Source organism: Nomascus leucogenys, chromosome 3 (genome assembly GCF_006542625.1).
Source record: "Nomascus leucogenys isolate Asia chromosome 3, Asia_NLE_v1, whole genome shotgun sequence".
In the NCBI taxonomy this organism is placed as follows: Eukaryota; Metazoa; Chordata; class Mammalia; order Primates; family Hylobatidae; genus Nomascus; species Nomascus leucogenys.
The window spans coordinates 95,403,745-95,421,959 of NC_044383.1; the positions used below are offsets into that span (position 1 = coordinate 95,403,745).

The following is an 18,215-nucleotide window of genomic DNA, read 5'->3' on the forward strand; positions in this document are numbered from 1 at the left end:
GCAGCACGAGTCTTCGGGCTTCAGGGACAGGGAAATCTGCCCCCTACACCCCTGCTCGGCCATTTACCTAGAACCAAACAGCAGCCAACCTCGAGACTTGATCTTGACAACACCGAGTAATGAAGTTCGCTGTAAATTCGATGAACTACTGAAATTTCCCTTCTTCCTTTCCCATAATGCCCAAACGACGCTGAATGGGCAGCAGAATGCAGCGACATGTACAGGACTTTGGCCTATAATCAATGCAAAATTCATTTTGGTAAGCTACGTAAAAGCTATAAATATCACTCCCCTACACAGATAATAAACCTTGGTAGCCTATCTCTGAATTGTCTTTTTTCCTCTCAAGTATATTCGAAGGCTTTACAATTTCTAATATTCCTTCATAAGCGCCCTCCCTGGGTTGTAAAGACAGAATTTCAATCTCTGATATCGGATGAGGAACTTGGGAAAATACAGGTTACAAAGGAGAAAAACAACTGACATTGCTGGGCCCAGAACCCTGATCCCTCCAGTCCTGTGTCAGTACTATTTCTTTACATAACTCTATTCTCTCTCTTTAAAAGAAACAAATTCCTAAATTAGATCTCTTTTTGCATGTTTATGCTGTTTTCAAAGCTTAAGTGCTCAGGTTAAAAAACAAAAAAAGCTGGAACATTCTGACAAGGAAACAAGTGGAATTTATAGCAGTAGTTAATGGCCACAGAACAGGACTCATAAATGAAAATAAGTTTCAGTCTTAGAAGTGAGGCTACCGTGTCTCAGTGAAGACTAAGTTACTCTTAGCTCTTCAACTATCATATTTAAAGTGGCATGTCAAAATGGTTACTTTTTATCTCCTCCTAATAAGATAAATGATATATGTTCTCTATACTGCTTTTAAAAAATAGCTAACGCACCCAAAATATTTTTTACTGGTCAAAAGAAGCAATTTTGAGTTAATGTCGATATAGAAGAAAAGCCTACAGAGGCTTCCAAGCTCTCATCTACTGAGCACAGCCTCAAAAACAAACAGTATAATCAAATGCCCACTCAGCCGTAAGCAAATACAAAAACAAAACAAACCCAGTACATCATCCAATTTGCAGCAATATGACATACGCTGCAAGATAAACTGGTTGTAAATGAATGCATTGGAAACATAAATGCACTTGATGTATGGGACTGTGAGCTGCAAAAGCTAGTTAGGTAGAAGTATGTGAAAAATGATGACTCTGGTTCTAGAAGAGTTGAGGTATGATTTTATTTCTGAAGGAATCACAGTTTTAGTTGTCTAGTAGGGCATAACCTTAGTTATGACATTTGTAAAATGAGGAATGCTTATCTTTGCATTTTCTAATGAGAGGCAAGGGAAAAGCATGCACTAGTTAAATCAAAAGTGGCTTAAAATAAGTAAATGCAAGCGAAAACTGCTAACTGCATACATATAGTAGTCTGATACTTAGTGCTTGATAAATATTTATTGAAGAAATATTTCAGATATACTGAAATTGTATAGGAAGCTCCAGTTAGGATTCCTTTTTTCCCCAGATAGTTTCAAATTATTATTTAATGCTGCCTTATGTGAAAAGAAAAATAATTTTAATTTAATATTCTAATTTAGTGGTTTATGGAGAACCTTCAAGCCATTAAATGTCAAGATTCCTTTATGGTCTCTATAAAGACTGACCTAAATTCCTCAAAGAGTACTAATTTCTTGTTCTCTGCTATGGAGCACTAGAGTGAATTAGTCACTCTATTCTCCAACATAAAAAGGTTGCCTCCAAATAAATTTACAGTAACCAAGAGTTCCAACAAATGTATTTTTTTAATTTTTTTTTTTTTTTTTTTTTTTTTTGAGACAGTCTCGCTCTGTCAGCCAGGATGAGTGCAGTGGCATTATCACGGTTCACTGCAGCTTTGACCTCCAGGGCTCAAGTGATCCTCCCACCTCAGCCTCCTGAGTAGCTGGCACTACAGGCAGAGGCCACCACACCCGGCTACTTTTTAAATTTTTTGTAGAGATAGGGTCTCATTATGTTGTCCAGGCTGGTCTCAAATTCCTGGACTCAAGCAATTTTCCCACCTTTGTCTCCCAAAGTGCTGGGATTACAGGTGTGAGCCACCACACCCAGCCCAACAAATGTATTAATTAACCTGCATCTATCATTGTGCAGATTTAACTTTTGAAATGTTTTGTTTCAAACCATTCAATAAAAAGTATTTTCCAAGGATTTTGAAGGTAGGCCAGATGTTCTGAAGGTGCTGCTCCTCTCAATCTCTAGGGCTGTGCACATACAGGCATGCAATAAACATCTACTGAAAAGATGAACGTCCTCAATACAGAACAGTGATTACAAAGGGCTGTGTTTTTGATATTTACCACAGGTTGTCAGTATAGGCCAGAGATACCTTACAAAGTCTGCTATTTAAACATTTAATTTTGATATTTCTTTTTTTTTTTTTTTTGAGACGGAGTCTCGCTCTGGCGCCCAGGCTGGAGTGCAGTGGCACGAACTTGGCTCAGGAAGAATCCTGACATTTAATCTAAGAAGTAATAGTAATTCTGAAATATTTCCTTTCTTTTAAAAAGATTTTGGTCAACTTACTCAACTGTATCAAAGTGAGGTTCATTGCCTCTACATCTGTCCTTAGCAGTAATGCACTCAGCCTTATCTTTCTGAAGAGCAAGCTGATAATCTATGTAAAAGCAGAGTGGTGTCAAATAACTTGATTTTAACAGATAACTATGAAATATTAGGGGAGTCTTCACTTGGAATGGTGGTTCAAGATAGGCTTCCTGAAGGAAAAAGACACCTGAGCTACAGTTTAGAGTATTAGTAGAGAGGCCTTGGAAAGAAAATTTGGAGGAGAGTTTGGAAGAATAGACACAGAGTTCTAAGTAAAAGATCTAGCATATGCAGAGGCCCAGAAAAAGGAAAGAGTGATCCATTAGGGAAGCAGAATACAGGAAGCTCAATGGGTCTGGAAAGAGGGTAAGGAGAGTAACAGAAGGAGTTTAGGTAAAAGATAAGCAGTAGGCCGGGCATGGTAGCTTACGCCTGTAATTCCAGCACTTTGGGAGGCTGAGGCGGGCGGATCACAAGGTCAGGAGCTCCAAACCATCCTGGCCAACATGGTGAAAATCCATCTCTACTAAAAATACAAAAAAATTAGCTGGGCGTGGTGGTGCACGCCTGTAGTCCCAGCTCCTCAGGAGGCTGGGGCAGAATTGCTTGAACCTGGGAGGCAGAGGTTGCGATGAGCCAAGATCGCACCATTGCACTCTAGCCTGGCAACAGGAAAAAAAAAAAAAAGATAAGCAGTAACGAGGGATTGTTAAGCTTCATTAAAGAATACGGATTTCATTCTTAAGAGTACTGTGGAGTTACTGAAAGTTCTAAACCGTAGAGTGACATCAGATTTGCATGTCAGCTAAGGTTTGGAAAAATATATTGGAAGGGGCAAAACTAGGGGTAAGGAGATGAGTTAGTTAGGCTGCTGAGGCAATCTTGGCAAGGCGAGGGCAGTCTTCGGAACAATGGGAAGGGAGAGAAGTGTAGAAGATGACAGTGGATTTTGTCTCTCCAATATGGTAGTAAGTTTCTTGAGGGAGGCAATCATGCCTCAAACTCTTGTTTTTGAAATTTAGGAGATAAATCTCAAATTATCTGCTCTCCTGACCAAGTGGCTTCCCTGGATGCATTAGGTCTTTAAAAAGTATAATCAATTCATGACAAAGAATATATATTTTTTAGTAGAAAAAGCAGTAATTAGGCTAAAAGGCATAATCATACTTTTATGGACCACATGTTAAACCCTGTACTATAGATTTGCACATCTCCTCATTGGAATCAGAATTATACTTAATGCAGTAATTGGTTAGAAAACATACAGTGATGGTTTTACACATTAAACCAAAGAACTCCTTTAAGAGTGGGAGTGGGCTTTGTTAGATTTATGTGGTTTAAGCATTCTTGAAAAATCCCCTAGTGTCATTTAAAACATTTCATTTAGAACAAATGCTGGTTTATAAGTCTACTTCTGCTTACTAATTTTGTCTAGATTTTTCTCCTCCAGCTCATATCTTCCTGTTTTTATCTACATAGCTTGTCTGCTAAGCACTTTTTCCCTTTTCAACATCATGTTTTGGGTACATTAAGATCCTTTTAGCACTGAACTTTAAACTGATCCTCTTATTTGCGCTATACTTTTTTTTTTCAGTTCTTCAATTTTTAGAATTATATCACTTTAAAGGAGCAAGAATGTTGACAAGTCTTTGGTATTTTCCTCTCATTTAGAGTTTCCTCTTTTAGAAATGCACATAGCTGTTTAGAAATACGAGGCATCACCAATATTTGTAAATAAGTAGTATTCCAAGAAGTGTCAGTGGTTTTAAATTCAAAAGTTGCTTTTACCCCTAAAGAATCAGTGTGTTAAATAAGGGTCAGGTTTTCGAGGCTGATAATAATAAGACCAGTACTTTGTTAACTCCTGTGTATCAGACACTTAACACTTTACATGTATAAAGCAGATGTAATTATTTTTATTTTACAAATTTGTGACATAGAAACTAAAAGTATGGGCAACTTGACCAAAGTTATAAAACTTGTAAAATTCAGCCTGGAATTAGAACTCAGGTCTGTCAGAATCCAAAGCAGCGGTCACTATATGAGGCTGCTGCTTTTACCGAATATATATTTAAAATTTTGATAACTGTATTCACCTAAGTTCTTGATTCTGGAGGCAAGAAAAGAGGGTAGGAAGACAGAAAAATTTATCTCCCTTGCTTTTACTCAGGGTGAGTTTTTTTTGTTTGTTTTGTTTTGTTTTTAAGAAATCATGGAATGGGTGATTTTGGGCTTTGAGAGCTTCTCTCCTCCATTTTCTCTCTGTCACTCCTCTCAGTGTCTCTTTCTGGGCCTTTGGTGGCCTCGTGCTACCCAAAGCCTCTTCACTACATATCTCATCTGAATCTACCCAATCTCCTACATGTTCCTCACATGACCCCTGTTTCTCAAAAAGTGGTACGTTTTAGGAAGAAAGCAGTCTTCTCAAACAAATCACACTAATTTTGTAAGTTACTGATATCTCCTATTTATTTATTTAGTTTGTCTCAATAGGATATAAGCTCCATAAAATCAGAATGTTTGTCTTTTTTGTTTACTGCTATATTTCCAATGTCCTAGTGCCCTGCACACAGGAGACCCTCAAAAATTATGTATCAAATGAATGAACTCTGAAGAGATGTTTCCATTAAAAAATTGTTTAAGCTTAATTGAAAGCCTAATAATGAATTTCAAGTTCACTATTCAGGTAAACATTTTTGAGGCTTAGGGGCCACAAAACCTGCCTGTTTATAGGCAGACAGATTGGCTCTGTGAGGGAATCAGCTTCTACTGGGTTCAGCTCTGCTAAGCACTCTGTCTTTCAGAATCTCTCTACTTCTCCTTGGAACTCATAGATATCCAAGCTCCTTTGATTTTTCTTTGATATTTCTGTGACTGCTCTCCTGCACTACCAGGCTACCAGCTATACAGGGTCTGACAAAGGCATGTATGGATCACTTGTTAAGTCAGGCATGTACTTACAAGTCAGACACTGCCTGTGTCTGACAAGATACCATTGTTTGACAAGATTCAGGAACATTTTGTAACCAAGTTTGGCTTTAAATAATCCTTAGGTCTATCCAAGGTGAAGTGATAGAAAAGAAAGTGTCTGTTGAGATATAAAAATTAAGTGGGAGAATTCATTCAGACATATTACAATGTTTAGAGGCTACTTTTCAGCATCATCACTGATTTAAATAAGAAGGAATAGGTTTAATTTGGAATACTATGAGGTCTATGAAAAAGGTGAATGTGAGGGGGAAATGGATGGTTAGGACTTTAAGCCATATGTTGCTAGGCGCTACTGAAGGTTTTAAAGAAGGAGAAGGAAATATACAAACTCAAGGCAACAAAAGATACTAAATATATGCAAGTAGAAAATATTTCTCAGACTGAATATACTCTGTGTTGTATAATTTTTCTAACAGTTTTTGAGGGCCTAGATTTCATTTGTACCTAAACAATGTGAACACATGAAATTCTCATAGTGCTTCTATTTGTGCACAGGCCAAGAACTGGTTTAGTATGTAACCTATAATTTTAAATACAAGGAATTAGCCAGGCATAATATTAAAAATTATCCATTCAAAATAGATTAAAACCAAACCTAATATCTTTAACTTATCCTGAACCCACAGACTTGATGGAACTGAACTAATCCCATTTAACCATAGGATTTTTACCTGTGGTTAAAATGTTTGGGCTAAATGCATATTAATGAGTCCTTAGCTTAATCATGACTGAATTTTAAATACTTTGTTTATACTAATGGTAATTTTTATTCAAAGAAACAAACTAAGACAATATTCTAAAGTTTTAAAATCCAGTTGTTTTTGTTTATAACAGCTATCCTGCCTTCCCTATCCATGCCTCCCCACCCTATGATTATTACTACCAAGTGGTGAATAGAATTCTGCAAAATGTGCTTTTCTTGCACAGTTCAAATAACTCCTACTCAGTTCCTTCCTGATAATCTTTAGTTGTAGGTCCTATAATCCTTTAAACCACCTTCCTTTTTCTGCCTCCTTCAGAGGTCTCTTGCTTTCCAAGAGGGTATTAAGTTGTAGATTCTTAACCTGAGCACAAGTACCAGGTCACATCTGGAGACTACTTGCAGGTTATTATGTATTTTAAAAATAAAATGCTGTTCACTGAACTTTCCTGTCTGTTCTTCTGCCCTCCCAAATTCTCACTCTGGGGCCATTTTCCTCTTTACCCAAAGGGTATAGATACATTTAGGGGACTATAGTTCATCAAATAAAAATGTTTATATTTGCTTATCCATTCTAGCTTTCGGTGTTGCCAAAACATACTCTCAAACAATAAAAGATATAATACCACTTAAAAATGTATGCTTTTTACAGGAATTCAGATTTGAATGGAATTCAAGATCATTTTGCTTGTAGTAATAGAGAATATGATTTTCTTAATTTTTGCATTTTTATTTTCTGGCAAATAACTCAGAAATACTAAAATAGTATTTTATTCAGATGATACAAATTGGAGAGGGTAACATTCTTAATTTGTTATGAGTCTAATTTTTAAAATATATGTTCGTATAAGTTTACATTGGTAAAATAATGCTATTATTTTATATATTTTATATTTTATATGCTTTCAGTTATAGACCAGACCCAGGTCAGGCTAAATGAAAGTTATATTGTGAAGGTGAGTTTGGTCTATAATTCAGTAGACAAACATGAACTGTTGTAGTTCCAACAGCTTTTTCTCTTTAAGGCTCTATTTGGCATTGAGCCTTAAAATAATGCTATTATTTTACCAATTAACAGAAAACTTGATACTATGTAACCATTTAGTATTCAATCATTCATTATTTGTAAATATTTACTAAATGTCAAATATATGCATTTATTTTAGACGGAGTCTCGCTCTGTCGCCCAGGCTGGAGTGCAGTGGTGCAATCTTGGCTCACTGCAAGCTCCACTGTCCGGGTTCACACCATTCTCCTGCCTCAGCCTCCCAAGCAGCTGGGACTACAGGCACCCACCACCACACCCAGCTAACTATTTGTATTTTTAGTAGAGACGGGGTTTCACCGTGTTAGCCAGGATGGTCTCGATCTCCTGACCTCGTGATCCGCCTGCCTCGGCCTCCCAAAGTGCTGGGATTACAGGTGTGAGCCACCGTGCCCAGCCCAAATATATGCATTTCTTAAATCATATGAACAAGCAGAAATCTCTTAATTCGAGATTGGGATTTAAAGTTAGACTTAACCACTTACATAAATCATACAGATTAGCAGATAGCTTGGGATTCTGTTAGGAAGCATTAAATGGAGGGTCATCTAGTTTACCACCTTTGCAAAGAAAAAATAAAAAGCTGAAAACCCTTCCAGTTGTAATCGCTTTAAATTTGAAATGAAGGGCAATTGAACTTAATGATCTCTCAAACTTTATTTCAGCTCTAAAGTTCTAATCTTTTAATATAATTCCTGGCTAGGCACAGTGGCTCAATGCCTGCAATCTTAGCACTTTGGAACGCTGAGGTGGGAGGATCATTTGAGGCCAGGAGTTTGAGACTAGCCTGGGCAACATAGTGAAAACCCTGTCTCTTTCTATAGAAAAATAATAATAAGAAGAAATAGCAAAAATATAATTACTGATTTTATCCAGAGTTATATGCTTTCAGCTAACTAGAACCTGGCCCCTTCCTGCTCTGTACTTCCTTGTATATTATCAGTGGTTTTCAAATTATATTTCTTAAAATCTCTTCCTTACACATACTTTAGAGATATTATAAAATATTAGATTTGAACTTTCTTTTTCAAAGTAACCTATGTTTATCAACATTAAATTCAATGGAGACTGCCAAAACAACAATTTGTTGCCAGTAATAATTCAGTTATTAAATAATGTCTCTCCCACCATCTGTGTGAGCGCATTTGAACATTCTTGTAAATGTATAAATGTGTCAGTGATTAGGAGGGGTATAGTTTATGTGTTCTAGTCTTTTAAAAAATTCATGCCTGTCTACGTCGGCTCAAGTAAAACTGTAATAGTGAGGGAACTGCTACAGCAAGTGGATATTTTGCTTTAAAGATGCCAGGAGAGGCTCAGGCACATTTGCTTGGTACATGCTCCTGAAAGAGTGTAACTGTCAATTTTGTAATGTCGAAGGAACAGATTGCACATCCCATCATGACTCCTTAGTTTTTAGTGGATATTGTACATTTTGGTGCTTAGTGTTTTAACTTTTAATATTTATAATAAAGAATGCAAGTAGTTGTTTGAAATCAATCATTCTTTTCACTTTTTTGTTCAGGCTTCTGGATCAGTTTAACTGCAGAGTATCTTGGGAATGCAAGGTGAACTATTTAAAAAGTTTTCACTCAAAACCATTTATCTAAGTCTATAATTTCAGGGATGACTTCTATAGTTCATTACTAGAGAAGTTTCTCTGAACATGTAGAGCACGATTAAAAAATGAAAGTATAAAGATACTTTCAAAAACCCACAAAAGCACTTACCTGTGTGAATCAGATTTTCTTGATATTATGCATATAAGAAAATATAGAAATACTGCAACCATCATTCATAACCCCTTAATTTCAAATTTTCTGAAAATATAAAATAGCCCCACTGTTTTCACTAATTGATTTGATAATGAATTTTCTTATTTGAACTTAAATAATTTATTGATAAAACACTTTTACAGTTTTAGATACTATATACATCAGAATTCTGGTAATATTGTTTTATTAAAGACTAAGCTGACAAAGAAAACACATTTTTTACACACACACACAGAGACACACACCCCTCATGATCTGTATCCCGGAACTCACATTAGGTTTGGAGGATCCAAGCTAGTCTGTGGCTCTCCACATCACTCACCCAAGACTTGGGTCAGGCTTTAAGGTTCAGAGAATGTTCCAATCATTTCTACCGGTTCCAGCAGAGTGCTGGCAGAATCTAGTTCAAAGTCTTATTCTCATCAATGCCAAATAGAGCCTTAAAGAGAAAAAGCTGTTGGAACTACAACAGTTCATGTTTGTCTACTGAATTATAGACCAAACTCACCTTCACAATATAACTTTCATTTAGCCTGTCCTGGGTCTAATCTATAACCTAAAGCATTATCAGTCCTTTCAGCCCTCTTCAAGAAAACATAAATAAAATCCCTCTTATCCTTTAGTGACACACATGCCAGTATGAGCAAGAATAGTCTTTATCCTAAATTATAAAAATTTGACCTAACAACTATTTTCATATTACATTTCAATTGAAAAAAAATTAAGTAATTTGGATTTGTTCTTATTAACAAAGATTATTGATATCCAGATAATTTTTAGTATAATAGGCAGGTTTTAAAATAATGCATTTGCTTTCTACAATTAGAACTTGCTTTATGTCAATAAATTCAACTTTCAACTATTCAATTAGATTTAAAAAATTAAACTACAGTACTTTAGTTTGTAGATCATAAATACGCATTAAAATGTCACAATCTTCAAATATTGCACACTAAATTTATACATAAGTGGGTTTTAAAAAATCTAAACTTCAAAAGATGCCAGAAAAAAGTATGTGGATCAGGGGAAAGAGCAAAGCAGAGTCAAAAGCAGCAGGATGCAGTTCAAATAGGTCACATTCAACTTTTAACTTTCCCTAAGAACAAAAACACAAGCTTAGCAACAGCTTTTAGCCAATCACAAAGCAGACAAACAGGTAAGGACTCAACTGCTCCAGATACCAGTGAGGCCTAAGCTGCTTCTTTTTTTCTTTTTTTTTATATATTGTCACAAGAGAAAACAACAAATTATAAAACAGGATATATTGTCCTAGGTTAAAAGTAACTGATAAAATCTTCTCACCAACTCTTGGCAAAATAGATTAGATTTTAGTATTGTAGTGATTATTTGTTTCATCTTTATTATGCCAGATACTGTATACATCAAGTTACCATTAAAATAATAGTGTATTTTTAGTTAAAAAAAATTTTGTGGGTAATATTCTTTCTTGCTGTGGGTAGAAAATAAAGGTAGAAATATCCAGTGAAATGCTACAGGCCAAATCCAAAAATATAAAATACTAGTAAAAACAACCATACCACAAATACAACTTTCAAAACAAACGCAGGATCAAGCAAACTGAACAAATTGCACAGTGCAATTCTATACAACTTTTTCCTCTTTATTTCGATCACTCAATACATATCCTTCTTGGAGAGAAGAAGGTTTTCAGAGGATTTAGAAGGGATTTTCAAGAGTTACAGATTTCATCACTGTTATATTTAGCACAGACCTCAGATTTGCTCAAACTAACAGAGCATTACCTGCAATATAGACACAAAAACACTGTGAAACAATAGTTAACAGTTTTCTTCATTTTGCTTCAGTTTGCCAAATTTATATTCTAAAAGAGTTTCCAATATTTTCTGTGACTATTATCATGAACAACACTTCTTTTCTCTTCAAATACTACTTAAACCATTTGATGGTTGTAGTTCCCTAAAAAAGGAATTAAAGTAAAACAGTTTGCTTTGTCATTATCATTAATAATCTCCTTCACCCACCATTTTAGGAGACACTTTATTTTATTTTTTAGAGAGAGGATTTTGCTCTGTTACCCAGGCAGTAATGGGGTGATCACGGCTCACAGCAGCCTTGAACTCTTGGGCTCAAGTGGTTCTCCCACCTCAGCCTCCTGAGTAGGTAGGACTACAGGCATGCCACCATGACTGTCTTAATATTTTGACATTTTTGTACAGATGGGGTCTTGTTATGTTGCCCAGGCTACATGGACTCAAGTGAACTCCCACCTCAGCCTCCAAAAGTGTTGGGATTACAGGTATGAGCCACCTTGCCGAGCCCACCATGTACTTTAAAACACAGGAGGTTTGCTAATAACATTGTAGGATGCTGTAAAAAAAGTGTATAGATATGTATTTCCCCCAATATTTCATTGTTTTCCACACAAACCTAGAGTAGGGGAAAAGTTTGGAGACTAGCTGTAGGTTTTATCAGTCATATCTTGCCTCATCCCTCTTTTTTTTTTTTTTTTTTTTTTGAGATGGAGTGTTGCTCTGGCACCCAGACTGGAGTGCAATGGCACAATCTCAGTTCACTGCAACCTCTGCCTCCCAGGTTCAAGCAATTCTCGTGCCTCAGCCTCGCAATTAGCTGGGATTACAGATGCCTGCCACCAAGCCTGGCTAATTTTTTTTTGTATTTTTAGTAGAGACGGGGTTTCACTATGTTGGCCAGGCTGGTCTCGAACTCCTGACCTCAAGTGATCCGCCCGCCTTGGCCTCCTACTGGGATTACAGGCATGAGCCACCACACCTGGCCTCATCCTTCTCCTTTATCCTCAGTTGTCACAGATAATTAAGCTATGTTGAATCAGAAAAAAAGGTAGTTTTAATATATCATTTGGGGAAGAAACATCAATTCTGTATCAATCTCATTTTTTGGGGGGGACTTATAAACCCTAATAATTCAGAACAGTATCCATCCAAATATTACTGAAAGTTTCATTAATACACATATACTATATCTAAAGGATTGGTTAAATTTATAAAAATTTATATATGTGGATATCCTAGTCTTATTTATTCATCTTTCAGTCAACCAGTGTTAATTAAGCACCTACTATGTGCCAGGCATTTTTTTTTTCCTTCCCAGTGTATATTTTTTGAGAACAACATCCATATCTTCTTCCTTTCTCCTTTCTTCTTTTAATTTCCTATAGTGATGCACCCACTTGAAGTCTTTTTACTCCTAACAGGGCACCTGGACTGAGGAATGAGGAATGCCTTAAGCTACAAAGGCTGAAAAGCTAATTGTTATTGTAGCAGTTAGGTAAATGAATGCCAATTGATGGACAGCTTTTAAACTAGTAACTCAGATTTTTAATCTAAGATATGATTCCAGAAGCAGGGCAGTGCTATACTAGTTTCGATTTGATATTAATAGAATATCTAAAACATATGTATGCATCAGGCATTGTGCTAAAGTTTTTTTTTTTTTTTTTTTGAGACGTAGTCTTATTCTGTCCCCCAGGCTGGAGTGCAGTGGCGCGATCTCGGCTTACTGCAAGCTCTGCCTCGCGGGTTCATGCCATTCTCCTGCTTCAGCCTCCTACAGGTGCCCACCACCACGCCCGGCTAATTTTTTGTATTTTTTTTTTTTTTTAGTAGAGACAGGGTTTCACCATAGCCAGAATGGTCTCGATCTCCTGACCTCGTGATCTGCCTGCCTCGGCCTCCCAAAGTGCTGGGATTACAGACATGAAACACCATGCCCGGACATTTTAAAGCATTTTATGTATTTTAACTCATTTAACTCTCATAACACCTATCTTCATTTTAGAAATGGGAAACTCAGAGAGGTTAAGTATTTAACCCAAGGCCACACAGCAAGGGGCCTGAGTAAAGGTTAGAACTCAAGCATATTCTTTCTACTATACCATAATGCTGCCTGACAATGTTTTAGTTTTGTTAATGTTAATATTCCAGTGATTGTGTGCCCATCAGAAAGAGGCCAAGGGACCCTAACTCCTACCATCTTCTCCTATCTTCCCCTGCACTATGTTCCCTGCAATCTGCTCTGTATGCAATCTGCTCACTCCACCCTCTATGACCACCCAAATCAGTAGAACACTATCCCTCTCCAGCAAATCTGAACTGGTTCCCCACTGAGACAAAATAAAAATGTTCTATAACATCTCTCAATATATCTTCTCCCTAATTACTGCCCTCCTCATACATGTTAATCCTATCCCAACTTTCTTGATTCCATTTACCTACTTATGGTTCCCCTTTGAAACTTTATACATTTCTCCCTGACACTTGAAAACATTCTTCTCTCACAGTTTCATTAAGGACACATTATCATAACTTCCTTCAAAAGTCTTCTAAAATTTCATCTTCTGAACAAAAGTTTGTAAATTTTATCATGCTGAATAAGGAAAATCTTCTACCACTTCACAGTTTACCATGCTAACAGTGACTGTTAACCTCCAAAATATGATCCACTATGTCTTTTTGATACTTTTATAAATAATGTTAGTGGATGTGCCTATGTTGTGTTCAGTTTTAAGGCACAACCAGAGTATTTATGAGTCCCTTTTGGTCTATGTTAAAAGTACATTCTGTCCCAGGTGCAAGGATTTGGGGAAGTATGTTTGGGGACATATGTTTATCTTACTTTGAAATTATAACTACTGGCACATCACATACAAATAGGTACTTAAACTGCATTTTGATTATGTTACAGACTTTGCACGTAGAACACTAAAGAGAAAGCAACAGGTTTGGATCTAACAAAATAAAATGAGTAAAATTACCATTTAGCATAGACAAAATGTAACATTTTATGTAAAAGGAAAAATATAAAAACATAAATGAAGACTTACATTGTCAAATAATCATTATTAAAGTCACTTTCATATATTTAAAGCATAAGAGAATATTGTAGATTGTTCTTAGTGGCTAAATATGTTACTGCCTACTCAAAGAATGAGTGATTTTTTTTCTGTAGAATGAAATTCAATGATCACATACACACACACCCTTAAAATGTTTTCCCACACATTTGAAAATCAGTAATTTTTGCCAAAATAGATGTTGACTATTGATATAGCAACATTTCATTATATCTCAATTGACTTTTTAAAAAACAATCTCATGAATCTAGAACAAGTTAAAAAAAAAAAGGATGTAAAATAGATGTCACAAAGTTTACATACCACAGCATATGTACTGTATTCAGTGGAAAACCCTTCACCTGCCTCTCTTAGAGACAATTTACTTTTACTTGATACAAAATTATAACAAGCTTCTTTATCTAGTTTCTAAGTCCATAGTAACTTATTAGGGTATAGGGACTACCATTAAACTGATAGCAGAGAAAAAAGGAATAGTGAAGCACTTAATCACAAAGGAAGAATCAGAAAAATTCTATAAAGCAGAAACAAGAACTTGGATAGCACAGTCGCAGGAAGCCATTTTCTGTAAGGGTAATTGTCCTATAAGCCTTAAAAAGCCCTGACAGCACCGCCCTCTCCCAGATTAGGTTAAAAACTGACCTCGATATTAGTGCTTCTTACTCATGCTGGACAAAATACCTAAAAATATTTCTACAGATGCTTCTCAACTTACAATGGGGTTATGACTCAATAAGTTGAAAATATCGTAAGTAAAAAATGCATTTAATACACCGAATCTTCTACATTATAGTCTAGTCTAGACTACCATAAATGTGCTCAGAATGCTGACATTAGCCTACAGTTGGGCAAAATCATCTGGCAACGTGGTAGAGTATTGGTTCTCTGCTTTTGTGATTATGTGGCTGAGAACTGTCACTTGCTGCTACTGCCCAGCATTGTGAGTATCTTACTGCTTTCCATAGCATTTTTCTACTGAATGTGTGTTGCTTACACACCTTAGTAAAGTCAAACAATTGTTAAGTGGAACTATCACAAATTGTAAGAAATATTGTTTAAAATCGCTGAACTGGCAAAGTAACAGAAATCCTCAGAAACCAAAACCCACCGACAGGAGGAGTCCAGGGGGACAGTGAGCACTGAGGCTGGCAGCTGTGGATCCCCAGGGACCTAGAACAGCAGCACAGAAAACAGAAGGCAAATCCTAGGACTTGGGAAATTGGGAGGTGGATCAGAGACCCCATCAGAAAGCCAAACCCCAAGGGGCTAAACGCTCAGTGAAAGCATGAACAAGGAAAAACACCCCAATTACAAAAGAAGACAGAAGATCTGCCTGTTTTAATGTTTATTCTTGGTGGAAGGGGTAAAATCTCCCCTGAATATTCATAAACACAAGGTGGATCACATATGAGGAGTTGGGGGATGAATTCCCTTATTACCTACCTGCTCTTAAAAGCAAGGTAAATATTTAGTATAAAGTGGGTTGGTTATGTCCCCCAGGTTCCAGTTAGAAATAGAGATTTTCTCTGAAGGAGATACAATTCCAATGAATATAAGCTTACAATAATAAAAAGTACTATGCAAAAAGATGCCATTAGTGAGGACTACAGGAAACAATAATCACCTAAGACTGCAAAGTCAGATGCAGTCTGACTGCCAGAAATCATCTGCAAAGACTTTGGATACTAGATACAGAAGACCAGTTCAATATGTTTTTTAAAACTTTAAAGGAAATAGAAAGTATGGGTGAGAAACAGGAAACTATGAAAAAATAACCAGACAGATTTGAAAATGAATGAAATAGTTTTTATAATAATTAAAACTTAAAATTCAATAAACAGCATATTCAATATAGCTGAAAATTATTAGTAAACTAGAAAGTAAATCTGAAGAGTCCAGAATATAGCACATAGAGCAAAGAAATGAAATTTATGAGAGAGAAAATAAAAGACATGGAAGATGAAATAGAAGGTCTAATACATATCTAATTGGAAGGAGAAAACAGAAAGAACAGGACAAAGGTAATGTTCTAAGACATGATGGTTAAGGATTATCCAGAACAGATTAAAGACACCAATACTCTTTTTTTTTTTTTTTCAGGAAGCACAATGAATCTCATGCAGAATAACAAAAAAATTATACCTTGACCTACAGTAAAACTGAAAAATTTCAAGGAAAGAGATCTTAAAGTCCATGAAAGGGAAAAGTCAGATTACCTACAAAGGGAAAACTAAGCTGACAGCCTAATTTTAAAGAATGGAAGCCAGAGGATCAAAATATTGAGAGAAAATGATCATTGTTGAATTGTATTTAACACATGAAACTATCTTTCATAAAGTGAATGAAAGAAACACATTTTAAGAGACAAAAACTAAGAATATACCACCAACAGATCCTCAACTGAAGGAGTGTCAGTTCAGGAAGAAGCAAAATGATCTCAGAAGGAAGTGTGAAAAAGACCAAAGAACAGTCAACAAAGAAAAAGTTCTTTGTATTTAAGATTTTCATTTTATGAGTAAAATTCTCACCTACCCAGAATAGTACATTCTGTACGAATTCTGAATAGCTTTGTGTGAACATATGCTTTAATTTCCCTTGGCTTGGAGTGGAATGGCTAAATCATGTAATAGGTATAGGTTTAACATTTTTTTTTTGAGATGGAGTCTCGCTCTGTCACCAGGCTGGAGTGCAGTGGCGAATTCTCGGCTCACTGCAACCTTCTTCGCCTCCCAGGTTCGGTTCAAGCGATTCTGCTGCCTCAGCCTCCCAAGTAGCTAGGACTACAGGTGTGCGCCACCACGCCCAACTAATTTTTGTATTTTTAGTAGAGACGGGGTTTCACCATGTTGGCCAGGATGGTCTTGATCTCTTGACCTCATGATCTGCCCGCCTCAGCCTCCCAAAGTGCTAGGATTACAGGCATGAGCCACTGCACCTGGCCAGGTTTAACTTTTTAAGTAACTGCCAAACTGTTTTCCAAAGTAGTTGTACCATTTTATATTATCACCCATCAGTGTATAAGACATCTTCTGCCAGGCATGGTGGCTCACACCTGTAATCCCAGCACTTCAGGAGCCCAGGGTGGATCCCTTGAGGCCTGGAGGTCAAGACCAGCCTGGCCAACACAGTGAAACCCTGTCTCTACTAAAAACAGTAAAATTAGCTAGGCATGGTAGCACATATCTGTAATCCCAACTACTCAGGAGGCTGAGGCACGAGAATCACTTGAATCTGGGAGGTGCAGGTTGCAGTGGGCTGAGATTGCACCACTGCATTCTAGCCTCAGTGACAGAGAAAGACTGTCTAAAAAACAATAAAATACATCTTGGCTGGGGGTGGTGGCTCACGCCTGTAATCCCAGCACTTTGGGTGGCTGAGGTGGGCAGATTGCCTGAGGTCAGGAGTTCGAGACCAGTCTGGCCAACATGGTGAAACCCCGTCTCTACTAAAAACATAAAAAATTTAGCCAGGTGTGGTGGCATGCGCCTGTAATCCCAGCTACTCAGGAGGCTGAGGCAGGAGAATTGCTTGAACCAGGGAGGTGGAGGCTGCAGTGAGCTGAGTTCGCGCCACTGTACTCTAGCCTGGGTGACAGAGGGAGAGTCTGTGTCAAAAAAAAAGAGACGTCTTCACCAATGCTCAGCATTGTCAATTTAAAACATTTTAGTCAATCTAATGGGTGTAGTGCAGTTGCTCTTAACAAGTGATTTTTTTCTCCCATGGGACATTTGATAATGTCTGCGTATATTTTCGATTTTCACAACTGGTGAGGAGCAGGTTGTTACTGGTATGTAGCAGGGAGAGACCAGGGAGGCTCCTAAATATCCTGCAATGCACAGGACAGCTCCCCGTCCCACAACAAAGCATTATCTGGCCCAAGATGCCTAATGTAGCAATATCTCATTGTGATTTTAATTTGCATTTCCTTGATAACTTTTGATACTGAACATGTTTTAATGTGCTTATTGGTCATTTATATACATATATATATTTTTGTGAAGTATCAGTTCAAACCTTTTGTCCATTTTTTATTGGGTTGGTTATTTTCTTGTGCTGTAAGCATTCTTTATATTATTTTGAATACAAGTACTTTGATATATGTGTTACAAATTTTATTTCAGTCTGTGGCTTGCCTTTTCATTTTCCTAATGGTGTCTTTTGAAAATCATGTTTTAATTTTGATATGATCTAATTTGTCAATATTTTCTTTAATGTCTCATGC

The 18,215-nt window shown here is 36.7% G+C and overlaps 1 protein-coding gene across 1 annotated transcript in view; it reads right to left on the reverse strand.

Moving 5' to 3' along the window:
* SESN1 (sestrin 1) overlaps positions 1-18,215 on the reverse strand; it is a 105,763-nt gene that overhangs the window by 22,733 nt on the left and 64,815 nt on the right. The window lies entirely within an intron of this gene.